Source organism: Dermochelys coriacea, chromosome 2 (genome assembly GCF_009764565.3).
Source record: "Dermochelys coriacea isolate rDerCor1 chromosome 2, rDerCor1.pri.v4, whole genome shotgun sequence".
NCBI classification, from domain to species: domain Eukaryota; kingdom Metazoa; phylum Chordata; order Testudines; family Dermochelyidae; genus Dermochelys; species Dermochelys coriacea.
In genome coordinates this window covers 67,532,605-67,549,597 of record NC_050069.1, presented here as the reverse complement: position 1 = coordinate 67,549,597, position 16,993 = coordinate 67,532,605, and positions in this window count along the sequence as shown.

Sequence of the window (16,993 nt, the reverse complement as noted above, 5' to 3'; positions counted from 1 at the left end):
TTCAGCTCCTTGTTAGGGCTCTCATTACCGTGTCTCCACCAATGCAAAGCAGCAGGACTGCCGCGTAACATTCTGGAGCTCCTTCAGTTCTCCCACTCTTCAATGAGCCTACTCTCTGCATGTGTCACCCATAACCATCATCAGTATGGCACTCTGTCCCTCTCTAGTGGTGGCTGGGTCATGTCTAGATGTTAGTGTACCTGCTACACAGAGCTGGGTCTTTTACTTCAGGCAGCTGAGGCTTAAGCTTTTAAAACCAGAGGTCCCAACTTCCCTCCTGCTGCCAATGATCCATCCAGAAGCATGGTTCTAACCCATATTGAGCAAAACCAGGAGAGAAGTCCATTAGTCCATTAAGTCCATCCTTAAGTCCATTCAGTCATAGATTAGCTTTCATTGGATTTAAATATAATGTAGTTTGCAGTTGGTTGAGGAACCTGTGGTGTCTCCTATAGTTACTGCAGCACAGCTACATATGAGTTGTTAGAAAAAGAATAGCTTTTGTCCCTTTTTTATATGTATATTGTCATAGTACGCTCTAAGACACCTGAGCAAGGACTACCTATGTATACAATTACCAGTGGCCTTTCCTTTGTGTACATGTGAAATGTATTAACAGGCAATTTTATTGCCTCTTCCATCACCAGAGAAAATGTTGTTTCCCTCCTTACCAAAACACAGGAAAAAACAAACATTTGCCCACCTGCAGATGTTAAAATGCTTGGACATTGAAAACAAAATGACAAGCAACAGAAATCATTTCATTTCCCTGTTTGCTTACATGTAGAAAGAAAAATAGCCTTCTACTCTGCTGATGTCAAACTGAGTATAGGATGGGTATGTAAGTTAAAAAGAAAATACTCACCAACAGAGATCATTTCATTGGTCAGATAAAGTGAACAGCTAAAAGTTACAAGTGATTAAAATGGGACTTGTCAAAGTCTTGACAGGGTCAAAGAACCAGCAAATCTTTAACAGAACAACTATACAAATATTGGTAACAAAGAATGTCATCCCCACCAGAGTCCCCTGCATCTCCATTGGCAAAAGGTAACAAATAATGGGCCAGATCCTCAGCTAGTGTAAATGGCACAGCTCTCTTGAAATCAGTGGAGCTACATCAATTTACACCAGTTGAGAATCTGGCCCAATGGCTATTATAATACTAGCCTGGCAATTACAGGCAGCTGTTGAAATGCCCTGACCAAGTGATTCTCACTCTGGCTTGAGAAATTCTTCACCCATTTCTTCCTCTGTGGTCCCTCAATTGTGGATCACCCTCTTTTCTTTCCCAAACACTAGAATATGGCACTTAGAAATCATGGTGATAATATATTCAATAGCAAAATCACTGTGCTTGTTTTGGATCCTTTTAGATGTATATTGTTCTACTATTCTGCGCTTGATGGGATGGAAGCTGAAGCAACACCTGTCAAGGCTGGTGTCATCAGTATATGGTTTAATAAGCCAAGGGATGTCTGAAAATCACGGGGTGGATGGACACCCGAATGCTGTCCATGGTGTGTGAAGACTGCCATTCTGACTGCGCTGGAAAAAGACACAATCCCTGAAATTTCTGCCAGCTTATGTAAATGTTTAGGAATTGGCATCAACAATTCCTAGACATTTACATAAGTTAAATAACTCAAAAATTCTCCTCTTTTCTTAAAAAAAAAATCTAGGCCATGAAATGTAAACTATCTGCATTAACACAATATTAAATTTGCCCAGTTAAAATCACAAAAAGTCAAGAAATGCAAAAGTTAAGATGCCCTCAGCAGCATTGGCTTGGCTGTAGAATACTTATGTAGTATAGTCTGTATTTTTGTTTTTCTGGTTTGATGTGTAGCTTAATATTCTGTATTACTTTTTATGTAGTCAAATGTCTATTAGAAAGCATATATGAGGCTCAGTGCAGCTGAGTTAATGCTACCACTAGAAGCTTAATTTTTGCATACCCTATTTTTTTAATTTTTAACTGCAAACTTACTATAGCATTAATACAGCAGTTTGGATTTAATAAAGGTTTAGCTGAAACAGAACCAAGTGAGTTCTGGCACTTCTCTCAAGGCCGTGGCTGTACTGATTTACCCGCAAGGGGAAAAGGGAAGAAGAACAAGGAAGCTCCTGCTCATGGCTTTCTAGTTGTGGGAGCAGAGTTAAATTCTGATTTGAAGAGTAAAATCAGAGCCAGGGCTAATGGATGAAGGAACTTTTACTCAGAAGAAGAACCTTCTTCTCTGAAACTTTCAGCAGCAAGAAGTTATGGCTTAGCCAGGAACTGGCAAAGTGTGGCTAGAGGGGAGATGCAGGGCTCAGAGTTCAAGGTAATGGAGAGTTGTACTGTCAATAATTCTCAGTGTAGAGGAGATCTCCAGAGATGAAGATGAAGAGATGGAGATCTCCACTGAGTTCTGCCATTTTGAGGAAACAGAGGAATGAAATGGTCAAGGGAGAGCCCAGCAGAGCTCTGTAACAGAAAGAATGAGAACCACAGGGGAAGGTATAAAGCCAAATGGAAATTCCAGCAGATTCCATGAAAATCCTTCTTCTGGTCTATTTTTATTTCAAAGAGCCCTTGGATACTGAACTCCAGGAACTGGTAGATCAACCGATTCTTGCTCTGTTCCAAACTCACTGGAATTGGTAGGAGGCAGTTGAAAACTTTAAAATGGAACTTGAGCGAAGAATGTTCTTTAAAAAGTTCAAGATTTAGGGTGAGACGGCCCCAGTTAAAGCTGCTTTTTGCCTCTCTGGTGGTGCAAAGATGCCTTAAGTCTGGTTTAACAACTACCACCGGGATTCACTTGGCATCTGGGAATCCTTAGATGGTAGAGCCTTGGCCTAGACAGCTCTATGACACTCTAACCCCAGTCCCAGTATAGGGGACAAACTGGGGATAAGGCCAGAATGCTGCTGCATTTCAATTATCGCTGGATGGGAGCTGGTGCAGCCAGGCAAAGTTTAAAGCAGATCCAAGGCTGCTCTAATCTGTGCTGGGGGTCAAACTAGTGCCAGAATGAGCTGGGGGCATAAGAAGCGACAGGTGGTAGAAAACTACTTTTGCCCACTCCCCTCAGCTGTATTGAGTGCTGCTCCAGCAGAACTCAGGAGCTAACCCTTAGAATTTGAAATGGAAGAAAAAAGAGCTGGAAACACCACCTTAATGCTTTAAGTACCCAAGAAGCATAAATGAGTCTCCACATGGGAATAACTTCACTCCTAGGGATAATTGTTTGCAAGATCAAAGTGATAGATAGTATCAAAAGCTGCACTGAGCCTAAGTAGGAACAGAATGGAGAGTGTTGGTGATCACAGGAAAAGAGAAGCAGAGAAGGGCAATCTGAGAATTGTGATATGTTCAAAACTACAAATGATACAATGCTGGTGAAATGCCTAAATTGGAGGAGAAACAGCTGGTGAAATCTGAGAGGTGCAAATTTTGAAAACAAAGTTTGGCTGCTTTATTCCCTATACATCAAGTCTGTGGCAATGTAGCTTTACACCAGCACATACAAGCATATGTTAAATAAGCTCCTTATGACATTAGGGAGAAGGTATCCTCAGATGTCTCTGTAATGTAATCAAAGGTATTTAAAAATGTGCTATGTCATGAAAATGTAGTGTATGGCAACTCCTGATCAGAGTTCAGCAGAAGAGTACACTGAGAGAGCTCTCTCTGGAAAAAAACTTCTCGCTCAACACCTTAGCATCTGAACATTGCAAATACGGTACAAACCTACAGAAAAAGAAATAAAATGATGACACTATATTATTTTTAATTTGAGCTTTCAAGTAGGTATCAGAGATTACCTCTTCTCTTTTCATGTACATGTTGTTCGGAAATACAGAATAATATGGAAATCATCAGGGAAAAAAGAATTGAAGCACCTAAATCAGCTGACTTATGGCTGAATTACCAAAAAAGACTTTTGAAAGTCTGAGATTGAAGTAATAAATAATAAATAAATAATAAATAAATAAATCCGTCAACTCTAGCTGTGGGGTTACTTACTACACTGTTTTTGAGGAGAATTAGGATGGAGTTCCTGGAGACTATCCTGTTTCAATTAACCTCACACCCAGACCACAACTCTAGCCCTACAATGATTATTGCTTTCTTTCAAGGGAAAGTAAGAAATGCCAGTTGAAGAGATGAAAAATTTGGTGAACGTTTTAATATTCTGATGTTGGAGGCTTCAAATACAGAGCAATGGAAACCAATGCTAAAGCCACAGGTCTGAGCTGGGGAGCAGAGCATGAGGTGAGAGGGAATATACAATGAAGTGGTCAGCACTGCATGAAGTAACTGATGGAACATCTGGAATATTATCATTCATCAAATTAATTTGTTCTCTTTCCTGATTTCTTCCATTCCTTTCTGATATCTTTTAACTTTTTTTCTCTAATGCCTTTTCATTTCTAAATCTTTATTTGCTTGTTCCAAAGAAGTAACAAAAACCTTTCCTTTTTAAATTTGAGGCAAAAATGGTGGCTTTCTACTGGAAAAAAATAGTCATATTTTATCTCCTGTGAGCACAGATAGAAGCATTCAAAACTCGTTGAATTCTTGTACTCTTACAAGTCCCCTACTATTCTCACTCTAACCTCCAGTAGAAGATTCTGTTCCCTAGATTTGGTCCTCTTCTAATTCCTCTAAAGAAAATGAACTTATTTGAAACTACCTTGCTTTGTGAAATAAGCAACTGAAAAGCTCCATGCTATTTTGTTCTCTCTTTGAAGTAGGACATAAGGAAGTGCATGTGGTAAGTATACAAACACCGCTGGGTGATAAGAAACACAATTAAACCCATGAGTGATAATGAACAGATGCTTCCCTCACACAAATGCTTTTTCAGATCAAATGAAATCTGGCTGTAAGATTTTATCAATGCTAAGAGTTTACCGTTACGTTTTGAGAAATATGCAATCTACCTTGACAGTGTCCCATCTGGTTATCTCCTCCTCTGGGTTTTTACCTTTGTGGGCATGTTCTTGTTTCTGTTAAACTGATTTTTCTGATCTGGGCAAAATGAAAAACAAAATGGCAGGTGACTTCTTGTGGGTCTTACAATAAACAAATCAAGTGCACATGTACTATTGGATAGAGAGCATTCCTCACTGCTTCTTATTGGCCTTATAACATCTCTTTAACAACAAGTGGCCAACCAATAAAGACAGACATTTGGGTCAAATTGGCTGCAGCCTTTATTAATAATAAATTGAACTAAACTCAGTTCAACCCAAAACAGTAAGTTCTTGCCAAGTACAATCTGGACCAGCATGTATTGATAAACTGGACAGCTCTGTGCACCCATCCACTAAGGCTGGCACCATAGGCAAGTCAGAGCCAGAGACTACCTATGTCCTGACCGTGGTATGCTGGGACTTCATGCAGTCACCCCCCAATCTGTTATTACTATTATTATTTGTATTGCAGCAGCATCTGATCCAAACTCAGGACTCGCAGGAGTGTGTGGGTGAGATTCTGTGGCCTGCGTTGTGCAGGAGGTTGGACTAGATGATCATAATGGTCCCTTCTGACCTTAGTATCTATGAACCTATGAATCTCTGACTCAATTTTACTAGGAACTGTACACACTTACAGCAAACAATCTGATCCAAAGAGCTTACAATCTGTTGTAAATGGGGGGAGTGGCAGTTTGATGCCGTGGCAAGGCTGAGCTTAGGTTCTTACCCCATCTCTGCCCCTGATCTGCTGTGTGATCTTGGGTAAATCACTTCACTGCTCTGTGCATCTGTTTCTACTCCCACCTTTGTCCATCTGGTCTGGTTTAGGCTGTGAGCATCTCATGGCAGGGAATGCCTTTTGTTATGTATTTGCAGAGTGCTGATCTTGGTTGCAGTTTCTTGGCACCATTTTGACACTAATAACAATTATAATAATAAATGGTGAAGCCTTACCATATGAATGCTATTATGGTCATGTCCTGCGCTGTGAGAGCAGGTCACTTTATACCGCTGCTTCTCTGGCTCATGCTTTATTGGAAAAGACACTCTTCAGCTTTGGTTGAAGTCTGTGTGAGGAGGAGAAGATAGAAAGCAAGTGCACTAACCCCGCATGTCCTGGGTACACATGCCCAAAATAAGCACCCCTCCAGGACAGAATCATTCCAAGATCATTCAAGTCTGCCTCTTCTCCCAACTGATCCTCTTCTTGGATCGCTCCAGCTGCACCTGTGTGATTCCTGGAACTACTTGCCCTAGTCCTCCAAACAGGGTAAACTCTTGTGCTTTTATTTAAGTTGGTAGTGACAGGATTATGACTAAGTAGTGAACCTCCGAATATCCCAGTCATTACCAGCTCTGGTTGCTGTGATGCGAGCCAGATCAGTGGCACAGTGGAATCCCCCACCTCCCTATGACAGTACATTTATTGCTTGTGGAATAACTGTATTCCAGTGTTTTATCTAACAGACTCGTAAGTGTGTTGGGATCAAGATATCACTATCACAGTAAGTTGCAGTATGAGACAAAACATAAATTAGAAATTACTTATGAGCTGCATAATTTATCCCGATCAGCAGTTTCAAACATAGCCTTTTCATATTATAGAATGAAGCATAACTACGATGATATTTCACATAGCTGAATATAGTGCTACTGATAATAATAATACTCAGCAGTGGGAAACTGTCAAATGCATAGGCTCAGTTCATAGTCATTATATTCTTTCATAAACTGTTTTATTTTATTCCTTCTAGGTTTTGCCTTAACTGCTACAATATGCTTGGCACCAGTTACAAAAAAATCCTATTTTATCTACAAATGTTATGAATTACTGTAGCAAAATCTGTCAAAATTGTATCTTATCTGTTCTACTTGGAAACTAAAACTTCTCCACCCCCACCACACCTGCTAATTCATTTTCTCTAATCTGGGCTCTAACTAGATACATGATAAGCAAGAACAAGTCTACAGGTCTTTCTTCTCTGGTGCTTACATCATGGTACCAATTTGTAAGACCCCTCCCCTCAGTATATTATTAGATGTGTCTGAAGGTCATATTGGGCCACATTATAGGTTTCTGCTTTTCTGCTGGGCACTGAAAAGGGGGAAGGGTATTAAGGTGGCTTTAAGCATGAAGGTGACTAATTCTTAAGGGGAAATTAGTTTCGCTACCTGTCATTTTTGTTTCTCATACTAAGGCATCCAGTGGACTGGATATCACGCCTTGTGTAGCCTGGCACTGCTAGGAAGTCATCTCAGGCTGTACCTCTTATCTTTGAAGCTTAGATTCTAGCCGGTGGGCCATGGCAGCACTGTCCTGAGGAGGAAGGATAGGACCTTTGACTTTCTCCACTAGGTCCAGTGCCGATGGAACTTTCAACTGTAACACTGTAAATATATATCTCTATCAGTGCAACTATAAATGGGAGCATCTTCTCCTTATGCTGCACATTAACTGGATTGAAGGGGGCTCTTGCTGAAGGCTAAGAAGGAAGGCTCTGTTTTGAGAACACAAGAAAATTTCTACCTTCTCTTGAAACAGAGCTGGTTCCTGGAAAGTGTTTATTGGCTTATTTGCTGATATTTTGCCTTTCAAAGGATGATGTTACTAGTGATGCATCAGACCAACACAGCATTCAACACATTCATTCTGCTCTTGGTTAAAGCCTAAGCTCTCCTACACTTAGAAGCCTCTTTCTGGGCTTGATTCTATGTGCATTCAAAGCAATCGCAAAACTCCCTTTGATTCCAGTGGTACAGGAACAGGTCCTTTCTAAGAGATTAGTGTGGATTCAGACCTCTTGAACTGGATGTTTCCCTTAGGAAAAAAATTCTGATTCCTGTTGGAAAAAGTCTGAGTAATTCAAGAGAAATTCCCGCTTATCCTTCCCACAGGGGCAAACACGATCATTCTAAATCTGTGCAAATAATTCATAACAAATTATTGATTTGATGAATTGCACCTTTTTGCTATTTGCAAATTTATACTACAAGACCAATTTTCACAATTCTTCACCACAGATTTCTGTTAATAGATCTCAGTCTGTAGCTTGTTCTCGAGAAGTTCATTGAGAGCAGTCAATATTCAAACTATGTGTTCTTTTGAATGCTCACACAGGTTACATGATAGGTTTATGTTCTCTGGTTGGACGTGCATTACTCTTAAAAGCAGTTTTCTTGTGCAAATACTCATGATTACACATTCAAAAGCCACACATTGCTCCGTATTCATGAACTTTCCTGCTATTTTGCAGAACAGTGTGGAGTGGGAGGGATGCAAGCTCACACAAACTAATTAGTTTAGAAATTTCATTGAGCTTTGGCAGAGTGTTTTTTTTTTTACAAAATTTCACCAGCTTTAGATGCTCCTCTTTGAGTTCCTCTGACTCAGATATTTGTTTAACACGTTATAACCTTAGGTGTATGGATCCAGACTCACTGGAGAGAAGTGCTGTGACCCTGAAGACACTCACTCAGAAGGAGGCAGAGTTGGTGTCAGGGGGCAATACTGCTGCAGACCAGCAGAAGGAGTCTGAATTCAAGGATAATACATAACTATGTCCAGGACTTGCCCAGCTATGATGCCAGGCCAGAGATTGCCTATGTATGACATATTGATTCTTGACAAAGTATTTGAAAAACTCCTGATAACTGTATTTATGGTGCTGGCAGCTGGTCTGGATTCCTTTTGGGGAGTAACCATAAAGAGTTGTGTCCCATAATGCTCCTGTTTGCCATGTTACTACGTAAAATCTACAGGTGATATCACTACAAAACTAAACATAGGCTTAACACCTTCTTCTTGTCCGCTGACTATGTTTGCTTTCATTGTACATCGCTGGGCCTTGTGACACCTTTGCTTAGATTTTCCTGTGGCTATGCACTGAGATTTTTTATTTTCCATCATTGCCTCTAAGCAGCGACATGGATTAGCCCCGACAGCACCACATGGGTTTTTACATACCCGGCTGTTCACTAATTTACAACCTCATGAGCCTCATAACAAGTAAAATAATATGACTATATACATATGAAATCAGGGTCTGACACCCTATTGTGAAATTCCTGCAACCAGTAGACTCATTAATGGAAATCCCCTTATTGCATGGAGAGTTCTGTAAAGTGGTTTCTGTTCACATATGCTCAAGTTCGCAGCACATTCAACAGAATCATACAGAGAAAAGGGGCCTTGCTCCCTTGCTTTTTCCTTTGCTCCAGCTCATTCCCAATGCAGCCACATTGCTTTACTCTGCCACAAATATTATTATTTTCCAGAAAAGGGTCTGAAGAGAGAGTCACAGTAAAAAAAAGAAAAGAAAAAGGGTGGTGGTGGTGAGGGGGAGCGACACAGCAATTTTTGATTTATGTTTTTAACCTTTTTTAGTTAGATTTAGCGATCAGCATCGTACATCCTGGACCCAGTGTCCCAGCCCAAGGAAGGGCCTGTGATGCTGGGTGTCTCCATAGGAATCCTCTGTTCAAGCCCCAGAGTGGCTCAGCACCCAAAACTATTTCCCCATGTTTATTTCCCCCCCACCTATTGTTCCTCACATGTTCTTGTCAACTGCTGAAAATGGCCCATCTTGATTATCACTACAAAAGGTTTTTTTTCTCTCCTGCTGGTAATAGCTCACCTTACCTGATCACTTTCGTTACAGTGTGTATGGTAACACCCATTGTTTCATGTTCTCTGTGTATATAAATCTCCCCACTGTATTTTCCACTGCATGCATCTGATGAAGTGAGCTGTAGCTCACAAAAGCTTACGCTCAAATAAATTTGTTAGTCTCTAAGGTGCCACAAGTACTCCTTTCCACTTCTTTCCAGTGGCTGAAGTAGTCCTCTGGCCTTTTCCCTGGCTCAGCCCTGCCTTGCCTCCAACCAAGTCTCTGAACAATACAAGGATATCCCACAGAGCTGGAACAACCTCTGTGCTGCTTCTTCAAACCCAGTCTCGCACATCGCAGAGCCACACTAGTTTAGTGGCCAGAGCAGCATCTGTGACTCCAGAGATGGGTTGGATTTGCCCATAACAGTCATTAGGGGGTTTCCAGTACTGTGCGCTGTCCGGCTTTCACACACTGAACATATTCCCCAAAGTAATGCCATCAGGCCAGAAAAGCAAGATAAAGGGCTTGCATCATTATGTTTGACAGAGCATACCTGCTACTTATACAGAAATTGAAATGATCATAACTAACCTCATGGAAAATTGCACACACACAAAGGTTGTGTGAAAAGATACATAAATCAAATGTACAAAGTAATTTTAACACACTTTTGTGACAAATTCCCTTTAAAAGGACTTCTCAGTCACATTCTGGTAGGAACACTTATTTGACGACAGGAATGACGATGATTAAAATATTAGACACTAGCAAAACTTCCCCACTTCCCCATTTCTGCAAAAAATGTTAAATCCAAGCCCTGAGGCAAAAACATTAAAAATAGGCATATTTTGTATGAAACCATTTGCACAAATGAAACTAATAGGTTTTAGCTAAACCATCTGTTGGTGGAGAGGCATTAAAATGTGAAGTCACGTATGGAAGCCCTCAGAGACTACTTTTGACTGCTATACATTAAAAACAGAAAATCCTGTTTCTTTCCCCTCATTTATCTGTGGTTCCATCCACTCACAGGAGTGCATTTCAGGCCAATTAGCTTTGCATTGGCAACAAAGATTAGCCCCGTTTGCAGTGCTGTCTTTGCATGAAGGTTTGCGCTCCCAAAAATGCAAGCCAAATTCATTTCAGGAAACTGCTCAGTGTGCTGGGGTTGGGAGGCAGGGCAGGGTGGGGGAAAGGGGGGGAGAAGAGCAGTTTAGGAGGGTTTTCCCCTTAAATAAACCTCCACAGGAAACTACTACACAGAATGACACTCACTTTTGCTTTTTCTGTTCTTGTAAAACCAAGCTGTGAAACCCAAAGTTAAAATAGCCCGAGTTACTGTAGCACACAAGATGATTTGTGTTTAACAGGAATTAACCAACAACTACAGCATCACTTCACTTCCTGTCCTAACTGGGGGGCAAATTCTGATGTCTTTACATAAGGCCAGAGAGTTACCCCATGACCTGGATCTTCTTCTATCCAAGGTCTGGATCATACAACCCTTCCCTGTGAAGATCTCCCTCCCTCCCACATGTGGAGGATCAGCTGCCTCCATGGCATAATCTCCCCTTACTCCAGAAAGCGCTTTGTAAGACTGATATTTGCACAAGGCACAAAGAATCTGCATCTTGCTTTCACGTGGCAGCTCTGTTTTGGAATTGACAGCTGGGCCAGTCCTATTCAGCCAACAGGAATACCTCACTCTTCCTGAAACACATGCACCTACTGAATCATACAGGCTTGAGGATATGTGTACTGTTTCTTTATGTGTACTGTTTCTATAGCAGGAAGCCAAGCAAAAAGTAAGTTGGGGGAATACTAGGCAGAAGCTCTAAGTAAAGCAACGAGCAAGAGTAGTTTCAGTGTGGTCAACTCCCATGATTTAATTTTGAGTTTCATGAGATTTGATGTTTAACTTAAAGTCCAAGCACCTGGGGACAAGTGATTACTTGAGAATCACAGTTTCCATTTTTTTCTTTTAAAATGATGCTTCTTAGCCCTCAGAGTTGCAGAGAAAAGCTGGAAAATGTCACTTGGTTGCACCTTAAAGATTAAAAAATACCAGGAGCAAAGAAATAGACCCACCCATTTATTTATTTTTAAATCTCATGATTTTAAGCCAATCTTGTGATTTTTCGGGGTGGGGACTGACTCCGGATTTTTGTATGTTTGGGGTTGGCAATGCTCTACCACTGTTTCTTCTTTTCTTTTCTTTTCTTTTCTTTTCTTTTTTCTTAATAAAGTTGTTTAAGATGAAGAAAAGAAGTGTAGCCTAGTGACTAAAGTGTGGGACCTCGGAACTAGGGTGACCAGATGGCAAATGTGAAAAATCAGGATGGGGTAATCAGTATATAAGAAAAAGCCCCAAATATTGGGACTGTCCCTATAAAATAGGGACATTTGGTCACCCTACTTGGAACTCTTGTGACCTTTTGCCTGAAACACTGCAGTGCTCTCAGTTTATTCTTTATCCTCAGAGTGCTGTAAAGCTTAGCTCCTTAATGTGTAATGGCTTACAGATCTTTGAACCAAAAGAACTATTGAAATATCAAGTATCACTGTGCTAATTATACTGCTGAATACCCTTTGTTTATTTTTGAATGTATGTTGGAAGTCACATTTGTATTTAAACAGTGATCGTATAGGAATCAGGAAAAAAATTTGCTCCATTGAGAAGTGGGGCATAGTCACCTATATTCCCCTAATCTAAGTACTGCAATCACAGGGATATTCAAGACTTTGCAAAGATACAAACTGCCGACCTTTTTGCTAGTGTAACTAACGAAAAGGTCAGCAGTTTGTGTCTTTGCAAAGTCAGTAATATCCCTGTTGCTTTGCACATTTGACATGTAGCTAATATGTAAATGAATACATCTTGGCTGTTACCATTTCACCCGCTCAGGAACAGACAGAACATGGTCCACTTTAGTTCTACTGGCACCAGGCACCTCAGAAAATTCTGACTCTTGGTACCAAAATATGTAAGAACCAACCATGAACAAAAGTTTATTTTTAAAAATTGGAGTCATTTATTGTTGGGATCTTGGGGAAACCTGTTTGAAACAGCATCTAAAACACATAATAATTGGACACCTCGTAGCTTTATAGATTTTAAGACCATACAGGAACATTACAATAATTTTAACTGACCTGCTGCAGCATTCTGGCCATAGAATTTCACCCAGTAATTCAATCATTGAGCCCAATAACTTGTGGCTGAACCAGAGCACATTTCTTAGAAAGGCACCCAGTCTTGATTTAAAGATGCCACATGATAGAGAATCTATCACGTCTCATGATAAGCTCTTCCAGTATCTAATTTCCCTCACAGTTAAAAAAAATTGCATTTTATGTCCAGCTTGAAATGTTCTGATTTCAGCTTCCACGTTGTTATGCATGTTGTTATGAGCCCTTTGGCTCTGCCTGCTGTGGGCATACCATACTACTGTCCATAGCTATCCTAACTAGTCTTCTGGCCAGCAGCCTGGAAAATGCTGGCGTTCTAAGGGTTACTAGATCATAATTGTTCTTTGCATACAAAATTCACATCTGTTCTGACAACTTATTTCAGCCTGATGCAACTTGAAAAGGTCGAGATTAATCCCAGCAAATCAGAGTTCTATGGGAAAGGCCAAATCAACTTTAATTGTAACACATTGGTATTGATATTGGCATTTAGCTGCAGTGGAATAGTATTTTTTCCATTGGCCTTATTTGTTTGATTCTGGGCTATCAGTTATCATCTATAACAAAAGCTAAACTGCCTTTTCAGTGACATCAAAACCCCCCCCACCAACCTATATTTTTCCTTTTACAAGTTTCCACTGACCCAAGATATACTATGTGTACCTTTTATGACTTTGTTTATCTGCAGACTGGGAAAGAATTGTAGATGAAAACCTTGGTTCATTTTATAAAGATTAATGGTGTCGTCTATACTTTTACACATCATACTACTGTGTTCTCTTTAATCCATGATGGCCCACAGTGCATGTGCAAAAGCCTGAGGAAGCATTAATTTTGGAATTGTGTCTCTTATAAACCTTTGATCACAGTTTCTGGCAGTTTTAAAAACTCTTTTCATATAACAGTTGCAAACTGTGGTTTGTCTGTGTTCATGAGGTGACTAACAGCATTACCCACTCTCTACATGTGGGCCATGTTCTTCTAGCACCTTTCTAACCACCTACTGGCTTCCGGTATCTGTTATCAGCTCAGCCATCAGCCGTAAACTGACATTTCAGCTTTCCCCTCCCACAAAAAAGTGACAGGAGGGGCAAAAGAGACAGAGAGTGAGAGAGAAAAAGAGAGACTCATTTGGCAATACTTTGCTTTTGCTATTTGGCCTGGAGAAAACTACTCAAAGTGGTATAAGATTGTTTAGTAACAGCTGGCACGCACCCGGGTGTGAGCCTGATTTTCAGATACGACAGGCACTTACAGGAATGTTGCCAGATACAGCTGTTTAAAAGCCTTAATAAACAGCAAGTCAATGCTAATCTTTGCCAAATTAATCTTTTCCTTGACAGCCCATCAGGGCAATTATGCTCGGGCTCATTGTAAACACACAACTGTCAGCACGCGAGGCTCTGATCTGCAGTATACTGTAGATTTGTGAACAGAGCCTTTTTTCAGAACAGGAAGCTTTTTTCTGCTATTTTATTTTTCTAGCTACCTATGTTTTTCCCTTGCATTGGATTAGTGGGAATTAAATTTGCCTTATAAAGCGTCTTTCCCAGCAAACCCTTAATAGAATGTGAAATGTTGACTTTTGTATGATCCATGTGGATGTACATTTACTGGTAGGTTTCTTTAAGTAGGAAGGTACCGTGACAGATTCTGAAATTTCCAAGTCACTGTTCTCACTTGTCCCCTCATCCTGGCCAGGTCTGTTTTCAATGACAACTTATTGCCGTTTACAAGTCATCAGAATGGAAATGGTTGTTAATTACCTTTAATGGAAGAAATGATCTCCATCAGTGTCTGTTATTTTGATATCAAAGTTGGATGCCTTTGCCATGTTTGCACTATTTATCTTAGTTGTATTTTTTTAATTGATAGGTTGTTTTTGTTCCTGTATTCTTTATCTGTCACTTGGCTCTACACAAGCTGAGTCTAGGGAATAAGAACTACATTTGAGTTGTGATTTATTTTGCTGATGGATAATAGAAAACCAAACAAAGCACACATGACTTTGGAAAGGAGGGCAAATTCTGTAATATGAGAGTGTTGATACAAAGCAAGGGCTGCATTCTTTGAGGTGCTGAGTGCATCCTGCCAGGTGCTGAGAGCACTCCCCTCCCATTAACTTCAGAGACTTAGCAGTGTGAGGGATATGAGTTTTATGTTTTCTTCTATTGCCAGAAGAATCAAAGAGACTAAATAAACCAAATACTTACCATGGTGACTCTGTGCGTGTGTGTGTGTGTGTGTGTGTGTGTGTAATGTATTAAAAAGAAGGTCAAGTTTTAGGTTAATTGGTGTGTTCCATACAGCTACTTCTTGCTTTCACTGTTCACTCTGTCAGCCACCTCACTGGCATTGTCCCCTGTTCCCTCAGAGCATGTGAAGGGCACTCCATGGGGTTAGGATGTGTATGGGAGGGGTGAGGATTAAGCAGATAGGGCCAGGCAGTTGGTAGCCCAGCACTGGACAGGGGCTGGTTGATGTGCACTGTCCCCTCACCAGCTCTGCAGTGATTCTGTAGGAAAGATAAGCCTGGTGCTGTTTTACCTTCCCAGTGAAGGCCCTTCTGTTGGAGTCACCAAATGGGAGGTGGAGGGTGCACTGGGGCATGAATACACAAGCCCCACTGTAGATGGCCCTGGCCCCTTATGCATCCAGCCAGACCTGCTGGCTTTGGAAAAATGAGTGGGGAGAAACTCTACAGTGGGTTCCTAACAGCGTTTCCCTCTCCTCCCATGGGATTTACTGTCGGAGGTGGCAATCAGGCCCATTATTTGTTAAGACCCCCATTGATTTCAATGAGATCAGGACTGGGATCCTAGCGGGTAGTGTGTTTCCAGGATTTGTTGGGCAATTGCAAGAGGTGAATTCCAAAGATTTTCCTTCTGGGAGCTCTTCCATACCTTGGGGACAATCCATCAGGTTTCTGATCTTATGGAGCTCATGTGTTACTATCATCCTGACCAGATCTGTTTTCAGTGACAATTTACTGCCTTTTACAAGTCATCAGAATGGAAATGGTTGTTAATTTGCTTTAATGGAAGAAATGATCTCCATCAGTGTCTGTTATTTTGATATCAAAGTTGGATGCTTTTGCCAGGTTTGCATTATTTATCTTAGTTGTATTTTTTTAATTGATAGGTTTTTATTCCTGTATTCTTCACCTATCACTTGGCTCTACACGTGTGCCTTAGCTGAGCATTCTTGAGCTGGAGGAAAGGTTGCAACACCATAGACTTCCATGGAGTTTCACCTGCTCCAAGGGCTAATTTTGACCCTGGGTCTCCATCTTCTGGATGCCTGCTGTTGACCCTTTATATCTGCTAATATGCAGTTGAAAAACGTATCAAGTAACTCCTTGCAGATAGTAACCAGCCATTGCTTCTTCTGAGATCAGCCACAAAAAGTTGCCATTGTGGCTTCAATGCTAGATCTTTCCTCTGGAACTAAGGCCAATGGGCACAGGGATGTTACATCGATTCAGTTTGTTCACTCCAAGTGCAGTGATTTAACTATATTGGATTGAAATGCATCGACACAGCTTTGTTATGCTGGTTTAAGGTATGTTCGTTGGTAATCATTGCATCCACACAGTTCTGTGCTCCTTTGAATGAACTGCTCAGTATTTTGAGCAGATTTCCCATAGTGCAATGTTCTACCACTCAGCTCTATAATTTGTGATTTTTCTTGTGGTGCATTGTGGGAGGGACATCTATCAGAAACTAAAAGAATTCTGGCCCTGAGAGTTCATACTAAAACTCCCAGGATTCCTCTCCTGGCATCCACTAATATATGTTCAGTCCCAGTTCTTCTCCAGATAGGACGAACACGTAGCTCTCCAAAGAGGGCAGTCTAGGCCAGAACTTCTAAAGATGTCCACTTGAAGGCTTGTGGGGCATGGCTGCTATAATAGGTATGTGAACTCACTACTACCTGGTACTGAAAAAGGCACTCTTTGCTCCCTGCCAGCATTTCAACAGAAAAGTGACATCTGGTCAAAATGACCCTGGAACAGTGCAGGGCGCACAAGGACAGGTTGACCTGCATGTGAAGCGATGCAACATGGGAGAGTAGTTGGGAGTCAGAGGCAGAATAGTTAGGACTGTGTCCACATGAACCTTAAAATGAACACACTCATGACACAATGGATTCACTCCTGTTCTTAGGAAGATTACTTATTGCAACCTAAGAGGCCAAATAAATTGGATTAAAAACAGGTTGCA